Genomic DNA, 10,272 nt, shown 5'->3' with positions numbered 1-10,272 from the left:
TAACCCGAAAGTCGATAGTATTCAGTTGGGGTAAGTTTCAAGAAGAGGCTTTTCAGAAGTTGAAGAAGAAACTCACGCAAGCTCCAATCCTTGCTCTACCCGATGGTGATGAGGATTTGGTTGTTTGTACTAATGCTTCGCATCGTGGGTTAGGTTGTGTGTTGATGCAACGAGAGAAGGTGATAGCTTTCGTGTCTAGACAGTTGAAAGTCCATGAGAGTACTTATCTGACGCATGATTTAGAGCTAGCAGCAGTAGTGCATGCCTTAAATATATGGAGGCATTACCTGTATGGCACTAAGTGTACTATTTATACGGATCATTAAAGTTTAAAGTATTTCTTCGAGCAGAAAGTGCTGAACATGAGACAGAGGAGGTGGTTAGAGTTGATAAAGGATTACGACTGCGACATCAAATACTATCCTGGTAAAGCTAATGTGGTCGCCGACGCGCTAAGTTGTAAGAACGAGGAAGTCATTGCAACAGTGAAGTCATATCAGTTGATTATGAATTCAAGTCTGTTTGATGAAATCATCAAAGTACAGTCGGAAGTGTTGGTAGATGAATGGCTAGTGAAGAAAGAAAGGATTTTCGATCAGAAAGACGAGTTTATGGAAAACACTCATGGTGTTAAGACTAGGTTTGACCGTATGTGGATCCCACGCCATGGAGATCACAGAGGTCGAATCTTAGATGAAGCTCATAAGTTAAGGTATTCGATTCATCCTGGAGCTACGAAGATGTACCAAGATTTGAAAAGAGATTACTGGTGGCCAGGCATGAAGAATGATGTAGTAGATTATGTCAGTAAGTGCCAAACTTGCTTGCAAGTCAAAGCAGAGCACCAGAAACCTTATGGAAAGATGCAACCTCTAGAGATACCAGAATGGAAATGGGAACACATCACAATGGATTTCATAACTAAGCTACCTCGTACGGCTAAGCATCATGATACCATCTGGGTGATAGTGGACCGTTTGACCAAGAGTGCTCACTTTATGCCCATACGAGAGGCCATCTCGTCAGAAACGTTAGCGAATTTGTTCATAAAAGAGGTTGTGTCTAAGCATGGAGTACCGTTATCAATCGTGTCCGATAGAGATACTCGGTTTACTTCGAGATTTTGGAAGAAGTTCCATGAAGCTATGGGAACTAGATTGAACATCAGTACGGCGTATCATCCTCAAACCGATGGACAGTCTGAAAGGACGATCCAAACCCTTGAGGATATGCTACGTGCATGTGCTTTAGATTTTGGTGGAAGTTGGGATGATCATCTGCATCTGGCAGAGTTCTCCTATAACAACAGCTACCATTCGAGTATTCGTACGCCACCATTTGAGATGCTTTACGGTAGACGATGTAGAACCCCGGTATGTTGAGGAGAGATTGGTCAGAAGGAGATGGGAAGTTTAGAAGTGGTTCAAGAAACATCTTCAAAGTTTTATCAGATTAAGGCAAGAATGAAAGCTGCTCAAGAAAGACAAAAGTCTTATGCTGATAAGCGGCGACGACCGATTGAGTTCAACGTTGGTGAAAATGTGATGCTTAAGGAATTCATGTGATGCTGATAAGGTCTCGCCTTGGAAAGGAATTATCCGTTTTAAAAAGAAGGGGAAATTGAGTCCGAGGTACATTGGACCGTTTAAGATTATAGATCGTGTAGGTGAAGTGGCTTATTGGCTGGATTTGCCAGAAGAATTAGAAGGAATTCATTCAATCTTCCATGTTTCTCATCTGAGAAAATGTCTAGCTGATGACACGTCTCACGTGCCATTAATGGACATTGAGGTTGATGAACAGTTGAATTACATCGAGCAACCAATTGAGATAGTTGACCGCAAGGAAAAGCAACTTCGTCACAAGTTTATACCTTTAGTGAAAGTGATATGGAAGCATCGCAAGGGTTCAGATGCTACTTGGGAAGTTGAGGATGAGATGCGCAAGTTTTACCCAAATTTGTTTATGTAATAGTTAGGTTTCGGGGATGAAACCTCTTTAAGGAGGTAAGACTTGTAACATCCTACTTTTGGTTATAATAATAAAATAAATTTTGTTTATTTTATATTGTGTCGTTTGTCGGTTTAGATAGTAAACTGTACACGGTTGGGCTTGGACTTTAGAAGATGGAGTATAAGATGGAATGGGCCTTAGGTCCATGGGCTTAAGGGAGTATAAATACCCCTTAAACCCTAATCCTTTCCATTTTCACCCATCTCTACACCTTAGCCTACACCTTCCAAAACACACATATCATCCTATAACGCGAACCAAGATCCGAAGGCGAAAACCCGAGCTTGTTGGTGCTAGATCGTTGTGACTGACCAAAACAACATCAAAGACCAGCTCGTGTTTGAATACCGACTCGTCTAAGGTACGTTTATATTTAGAAATCGTTCATATAGGTTCGGTTTGATTAAGGAAATCATAGATCTGTGTTAGTTTGTTATAAACGAATCCAAAACAACATATTTTATGGAAATTGATTAACATTTGATGGGTTAATTTTTAACCTAAGTAAACCCGTATATTTATGCCCAAATCGCACCCTTTAAACGTGAACGTTTGGCCGATTTGATGATTGGGGTTTGTTAGAGCTGTGATTACGAGTTCATGGATACCAAAATCGTGATATTTCGTTAAGAAACGAAGGTGTAATTGCATATCTAAATATGTTGACTGTATGGTGTTCTTGGTAATTTTGACTTTGACCCTCTGAGTCAAAGTCTGGATAAGACTGATGCAGTTCGCTAAGCTGAGTTAACGAATTAGCTCAACCATCTGTTAGCGAATTAGCTTGTCCATTCGTTATATCTTGATAACGAATTAGCTCATCTATACGCTAAATTGAGATAACGAATTGGCTACCCAATTCGTTATGATCAGGTAACGAACCAAAGAACGAATCAAGGTATGTAAAGATAACGAACCAGGAGGACGAATCAGCTAACGAATTAGGCTCAAAGTGTTATAACGAATTGGTTAGCGAATTAAATAATAGTTTAAAATCCTAATGGAAAATGTGTTATGACAGTTAATAGAAATAAAATTTTTCCAAGCTGACCTGGCAGCTCGACCCTAGCCAGGGGCTCTGCCCCTTGACCCTGCTAGGGGCTGCCGCCCCTAGACCCAGCTGCCAGGTGCGCTACCCACGGACTCCTGTCCGTTGTGGGTTATATAAAGATAGAAATACGACATGAGTGGTAATAATTAATTGATACGAGTAATTGTTATACAGTTAGCCGTGCCCAACTGAAGAAAGGAATAACTATTAACGGTGAACGTAACCGACTTCAGGTGAGTTTCTAGCCCCATTTCCTTGTTATGTTTTCGGGGCTGTGTGCATACTCGATGTGATAGTTAATACACTTACCTTAGCTGGAAAGTGTATGCCTTGTATGGTTTATATGTTATGTATGTATAACTTAATTGTGAATGAAAGCTTGTCGGTACGTGAACGATCTTCGGATTTTGCTCGTGCTATCAAGGGAGGTAGTTATATGATAGACGAATGTGTATGATAGATATATGTACAATGTATGAATGTGTATGAATGATCAAAAAAAATATATGTATGTTATCGGTATGTAAAGATAGTATTCACGAAGATGAAGAAAGAGGGATCAGGCCCTAATAATATCTAAGATAGAGAAGAAAGGGATCAGACCCTAATAATATCTGAGATAGAGAAGTAAAAAGGGATCAGACCCTAATAATATCTGAGATAGACAAGAAAGGGATCAGACCCTAATAATATCTGAGATAGACAAAGGAAAGAGGGATCAGACCCTAATAATATCTGAGATAGAAAAGGAAGGGATCGGACCCTAATAATATCCGAGATAGAAACGGGCAGTAATTTATATAGCATGAAAGTAATAAAGTATGAACGTATGTATGAATTTACGTAATGAAAGTAAAATAGTAAAGTAATTATTATGCGTCTTCGGATGCATAAATATATGGTAAGTGTATGTATGGTATAATGTGTGATTAATTAGAACTCACTAAGCGTAGCTGACTTTTAGTATGCACGTAGGTTAACAGATTGAGACAGCTGGTTTAAGATGGACACATGGCAGGATGAAGAGGCTGGCATCTGAAGATTGTCATGATGTTTTGAATGTTATAATTTATGTTATGTTTTAAAAGACAAATTATGGGTAATTGTAATGAATGGTTGATGTTTTATATTATTCCGCGAAAGTTTAATTAACTTTGATATTTAGAACTGTGTTTATGAGTAAATCCAACACCAAAGTAGGGCTACCGGTAACGGGGCCTTACAAGTAGGTACCATTTTGGATCTAATTACCAATCAATCTCCGATCGGTGGATGACCTGAACTTCGCTGAAGTGGCTGGCGGACCCAGGATATTTGGACAACGGGGTCCTATTTTTTCGGTGATCAAAATTTTCGGGCCGGTCTTTGTTCATGTCTGGTCGAAGCGAAGAACATAATAAAAAAACAATATCATAATAAAACACACAAAATACGATGTCATTCGAAATGAGAACCAAAAATTACAAATTTTTAAATGTGTTCCCTACGACTTTTCATGTTTTGAAAACGAATGCAGACAACAATCTTTTTCATTTAACAAACACAAGCATCAATTATATAATTCCATTTCTCTGGTTAACATGATAAGATCGATAAAATCGGTTTTCGTTCAGAGAGATCCCATGAAAGGTTTTCCAAAACAATTTTCTCATGAATATTACTTGAAGAAGATGATGGCTCAAAACTTCCTTCTCAAGATTTTAACAAAACTAAGACACCATCTAACAACAATTTGATAATGCAACACTATGTAGTATTAAGTTTTGGCAAATAACAACGATGAAATTAGAACAAGACTGTGTGTACTAGACAAAAGTCAATTGTACAACATTCAAATGCTTATAGACAAAAGATAACTAAACTTAACTAAACTGAATATGATTTAACAAAACAAAAAATAAAGCCCAACAAGAGTTGAACCTGGGTCATTTCAAAGAAAGAGATGGGAAGTTTTCACTGGACCAGTTAAACACTATTAGCATAGGTTCCAAGATATATTTTTATGGGGTACTTAAAAAAGTTAATATACCGCTTCTAGTAAATTTTTAAAAAATATTTGTGTCTCGAGACCCCGATACATACTATGTGGGTCCTCCCCCTTCACCAGGGGCGGGCTCACGTAGTAACCATCGGTATACCGGGACACCAATATTTTTTAAAATTTCTTAGAAACGATATAGTAAATTTTTTTAGGATCCCATAAGAATTAGTACTTGGATCCCATATTCATGTTACCATTCTAGTATGATGGAAACTCCCTTGGTTTACCATACAAGAGACCTGAGTTCTCGCTTTCGCTGCTCTGTTTTTATGTTTTTTTTATATACTCAATATTAGTTTTGGACTTTTAGCCTTTGGGTTTTAACTTATCACAACTTAATCAGACATTCACATACAACGACATAACAATAAACAATTAACATACTCTACCACACCCCTCAAACCAACTGCTCAACCCTAACTTACGCCCCTCTCAGATTTTCCGTCCAATTCCGCCGGCCTCCGCCCATCTCCGCCAGCATCCGCCTCTCTACAGCCACCGTTCACCTCTCTCTGGTCTTATAAGTCTTTGTTTCCTCTGATTTTGTCTATACTAAAGGTAATTCTAGGGCTAATTAGTTGATTGATTTTGTATATAATTATACTCATGTTGGTTATTGTATGTTGTATATTGTTGTTAGATTGTGACTTAGTTTTCTTAAAACTTGAAATTTAGGTCTAATTATGCAATAATCATTAAAATCTTAGGTCCTCCACTGATTACAAAGAATATAGCCATAAGGGATAAGGGAGAAGTTGGTGGTAGATTAAGACCATTTAATCCCGATTGTTTAATGGTTTTAAGTATTGGTTAGAGTATCATGTAAAGACGGATAAAGTATTTTGTTTGGTTTGTTACTTGTTCGATAAAAGATGGTCAAAGAGATGCATTTGTAACCTATGGATATAATGGTTGGAACAAAAAAGCGAGATTGGTTTCTCATGTAGGTAAGGTGAATAGCTATCACACTTAAATATGAGTATGGGGCCTTGGCTTGACCCGACCCGACCCGAACTATGACCGGCCCAAAAAGTTTGAGCATTGAAAAAATGGGAACTCATTAAGCAAAAAACCTGAGCCCACCAATGCCTTCACTCTGTTAATATTGTGTAAAAAAAAGTAGGCCTAGCAAAGGCTGATGTGATGCGCTTTATTATTTTGTATATGAACTATATTAGTTACAGAGTTACATGTAGAATTGTAAATCCATTCAAAGATGTGATTAAAAAGGAGAAAAGGGCCAAACCCGTTATACTATTTGTTAAAAGCCCAATGTGTTTCGTTACTCAAAACCCAAAGGCCTAAACGTTGATTTAAAAAAATTAATATTGCATAGCATTTTCACCCAAGTCTCTATCTCGACTGTGTAACTTAACATATTTTTCTCTAATCTTAATTTGAGATCTTTTGTTCAGTTAATCAAAAAAAAAAAAAAAAAAACTCAATTGTGGCGTGGTACTATAAACCATGTTATATCATTGTAATTACTGGATCAATCTCACTATAAAAACTTGACATCTTTTGTTTAGTTAATCAAGAAAACTCAATTCAATATAGTTTTTTAACGGTCAATATGTAAGACTTAATTTTGAATCTAAAGAATCTCTTGTATCGTATTGCTTAGAGTAAAAGTTTCGTCTCACTAGCTTCTACTTTTTAAATAACTTATTTTCCAACAATTCCACTTTTAAAATGGTTTCATTGTCCCACAGTACTCGAGATAAGAAGTGTTTAATAAATTCCTCATCATATAAAAATTGAGGAATTTATTAAACACTTCATTATATGAAAATTAAGCCCTAAAAAAATTATATGAAAATTGAGAAGCCATACATTATGTTGAACCAAGGTAGAATTGATCCCTTTTGCAAATCCAAATTGGTCCGAACCAGTCCTAAAATCCAGTTTGATCTGAATTAGAAGTTTGCCGATTGAAACCGAAAAATAAAAACCTTTCAATTTATATAAGTTTTCATCAGTTTCATCTTTCTTTTATGAAGGCCAACTTAAAAAAAATTAAAAAATAAATAAAACAAAACGGACAAGTTACAAATAGCAAGATGTCCCAAACAAACAGAGAGAAAACAACCGAAAACGACTAAAAGACTATAATAGAGCACACAACAGAAGACCTATGAAGAAAAACTGATCAATTAAACTTGCACCATTTATCCCAGATCACAGTTTACCTACAAATTGAACTATCATAAACATTTTAAATCGTATTTTGATCATTTTAAAATCATCTCGTGTTTATAAATTTAAAAGAAGGGGAGGGGGGGTGGGGGGTTGGGTACCATTTACCAAGGCAGCATCCACATGTTGCCGGGTCTGTGGGCCATATGAAAATCACACTTTGTACAAGTTAATTTAAGTGCTTGTGGACCATATGAAAAGCACACTTTGTACAAGTTAATTTAACTAATTTAGTAATGTGGTCCAAAGCGTTGACGACAAGATTATTAAACAAAGTAAACCACTCACAACTCACAACACATGATCGAATATGTACACGAATTCTCGACATAGAAACACGAGGAAAATGAATTCGACTAGGAAGTCAAGCACTTGCTATCCGAGTACATGATCTTTGTTGTTGGAATACTCTGGTAGTGCTTAGGTGAGATTGCAGTTAATATTACCATGCCACAAAGCATGGCCAGCCACAGCCCTAATCCGTTAACAATCATTGCCTCATTACATCGCTTCAAAACTACTCCATTTGACTGCAAGAAAGTCAACTTCTCGAGAAGCCCGGTCTCAGCTGTTATTACTGCTAGTCCATACGTATAAAGACCAAGAAATACATGCCAAGGCAAAACACGCATTCTGCTCATTCGCACCTCGCCTCTATGCCAAAAGCTTAGAAAACCCATCAACCACTACAACAAACAACAATAAAAGGATTAACGCATACTTTTGTATAAGAGAATTCTAAAAGTTTTTTTATTTTCCATGTCTTTATATAAATAATAATTATATATTTCTTAAATAATAGAAGCAATATTGGGGTTTGGTTTCATTAGTGGAGAGGGACCATAAATATCTTTAATAGTTTTGTGTTACTTTCTTCCAAAAAAAGCCTTCACTAATATATATTTTTTTATATAGGTGTCTAGTCAATTTTTTATGATGAAATAAAATTAATAATCACTTTTTTCAGCTTTCTAAAAGAGTTATAATTTATAAGAAAATCAAATAAATTAAAACAGAAGGAAAAAAATATCCAGGGTTTTGATATAAATGTTATCATCAACACTTGTTATGCATGTTAAAGTAATTTAATTATTTCTGTTAATAGTAAACATATTAATAAAATGGTTGAAATATTGAAACCTTATTCAACACAGGTAATAGATTGTTAATTTTACATAAATTTACAAGGTAGATAAGTTTTAACTATAGCTAATAAATTTCCATATCTACTTTATTCTCATAAATATTTGACGCTCTTTCAATTTCCCTTTATTCTCTTCAAGTACGTGAATAATTGAAAGTACAAATTTGGATAGCATGTTCCTGCATTCAAGTCATTTGGGACAATTAAGAATCTAAGGCGGATACATAATCATTGTTTACAAAATTTATACAAACTAATGATTTTTGAAAGTAAAAAAAAAAAATGGGTTAGAATAGTGAAAACTAGAGCCAGCCACACCCACCAGGACGGTTTGGTTTTGTGTCTCAAAATCATAGTTATCGATTTGGCATTTAAAAGAGATGTAAAATTGGAATTACCTGGGCTCCAAAAAGAGAAACAGAAAGAAGACCCATCCAAGAATGCAAGCTGTAGAAGTTGGCCACAACCCCTTCGGTCCCTTGAAACTTTGTCCAAATCCCAAATATCCCACTTGCCCCCTTGCAGCCACAAATGCACCCATTTCTTCCTCTTTCTTGAACCAGGTAACCATCTATGCACCAATATTGCTGCATTTTCAGCACCAATATTTAAACCCAAAACAAAGTTAATCAAAATACAACTGAAAGGAATGATTGCAATCAGATTAATGATCAATCTTAATAAAATCACATCTTAGTAAAGATAATTGTAATAAAGCCTAACTAAATATATCTTGTAACACCAAAAAGCATACCTTCTCCACTTATGAGAATAAAACCAATGACCATTAACAAAGGATGCAAAACCTGTTGATTAATTAAAACACTTTTAATAATTAATAATAAAGAAAAAAGAACATAAAGATAACAACAACTAATTAAGAGGAATTAATAATATTATATGAAGGTTACAGAGTAAATGAGGTCTTTGTGAGAGAGAGTAGAGGAAGCTGGTGGTGAAGTAGAGAGCCCAAGTGAGGACCAGAATGGCCACCAGAGTAGCAGAGACTCTGGCTAGTAACAGGAGAGAGTTAGCAGTAGCTGCAGCCATGGCTTAGCTCGCTGTGCCACCGACACACAAAGCTTCTTTTTAACTTTGAAGTTGTCACATATGATTGTGTTAAAACCAAGGGGCCGCATAACGTAATACTACTATTTTTAATTTAATAAAAACTAGTATAACTTTACACATTATATTATGCTAAGTGGATTTCCGTTAAAAATAATCACTTTTTTAAAGCCATATACAAATTTGTTTTTGTTGAACTTTCTGATTTAAAGCCATATACATATTGCCATTAAATTATGTTATGTGGATTTTATACTTTAATTGAAAAAAGAAGAATGCAAGACTTGAATACGATTACGAAAAATATAACTTACATTAGGGTGAGTTTCTTGCTAGTCGTTGTTACTTTCTACGTCGCTTTCCCTTCCCTTTTTCAACTACTAATTATACTAAAAACAGTGTGGAGTTAAAATTGATGATAAATACCTTTGTTTCTAACATACTAGAAAGAATTTTGTGGTATGTCCTTATTTTTTCGGACACTAACATTTTTTAATTAAATGTTTAATTATATGTCTAATAATTTCTTTTAGCTGAACATTAAAAGCTTCTAACTTAGTTGTAATCATATGCGTTGATCAGTTTCATTTTACATATTTGATCGGTTACATTCTTTGTTAAAAACCAATAAAAGGTAAAACTATTTAAAATAATAATAATAATAATAATTAGTCGCAAATTAATTTATTTTTCAATCATAATGGGTATAAATAACAACGGGATATATAATTAAGTAGGGTTTTGATCAAATACAAATGA

General features: G+C 35.4%; 1 pseudogene across 1 annotated transcript; it reads right to left on the bottom strand.

The window, feature by feature from the left end:
• Window positions 1-7,528: 7,528 nt before the first annotated feature.
• LOC143608480 (putative transmembrane ascorbate ferrireductase 4) lies at window positions 7,529-9,495 on the bottom strand (annotated as a pseudogene). The gene is made up of 4 exons (XR_013149268.1): window positions 9,357-9,495; window positions 9,200-9,251; window positions 8,844-9,032; window positions 7,529-7,987 (listed from the first exon to the last, which is right to left on the bottom strand). The product of XR_013149268.1 is annotated as a putative transmembrane ascorbate ferrireductase 4 (transcript).
• Window positions 9,496-10,272: the final 777 nt, after the last annotated feature.

This window comes from Bidens hawaiensis, unplaced genomic scaffold (assembly GCF_021521415.1).
Source record: "Bidens hawaiensis isolate Kalapana, Puna unplaced genomic scaffold, B.hawaiensis_p1.1 tig00419376_1, whole genome shotgun sequence".
Lineage (NCBI taxonomy): Eukaryota > Viridiplantae > Streptophyta > Magnoliopsida > Asterales > Asteraceae > Bidens > Bidens hawaiensis.
This window is presented reverse-complemented; position numbering and strand designations above follow the sequence as displayed.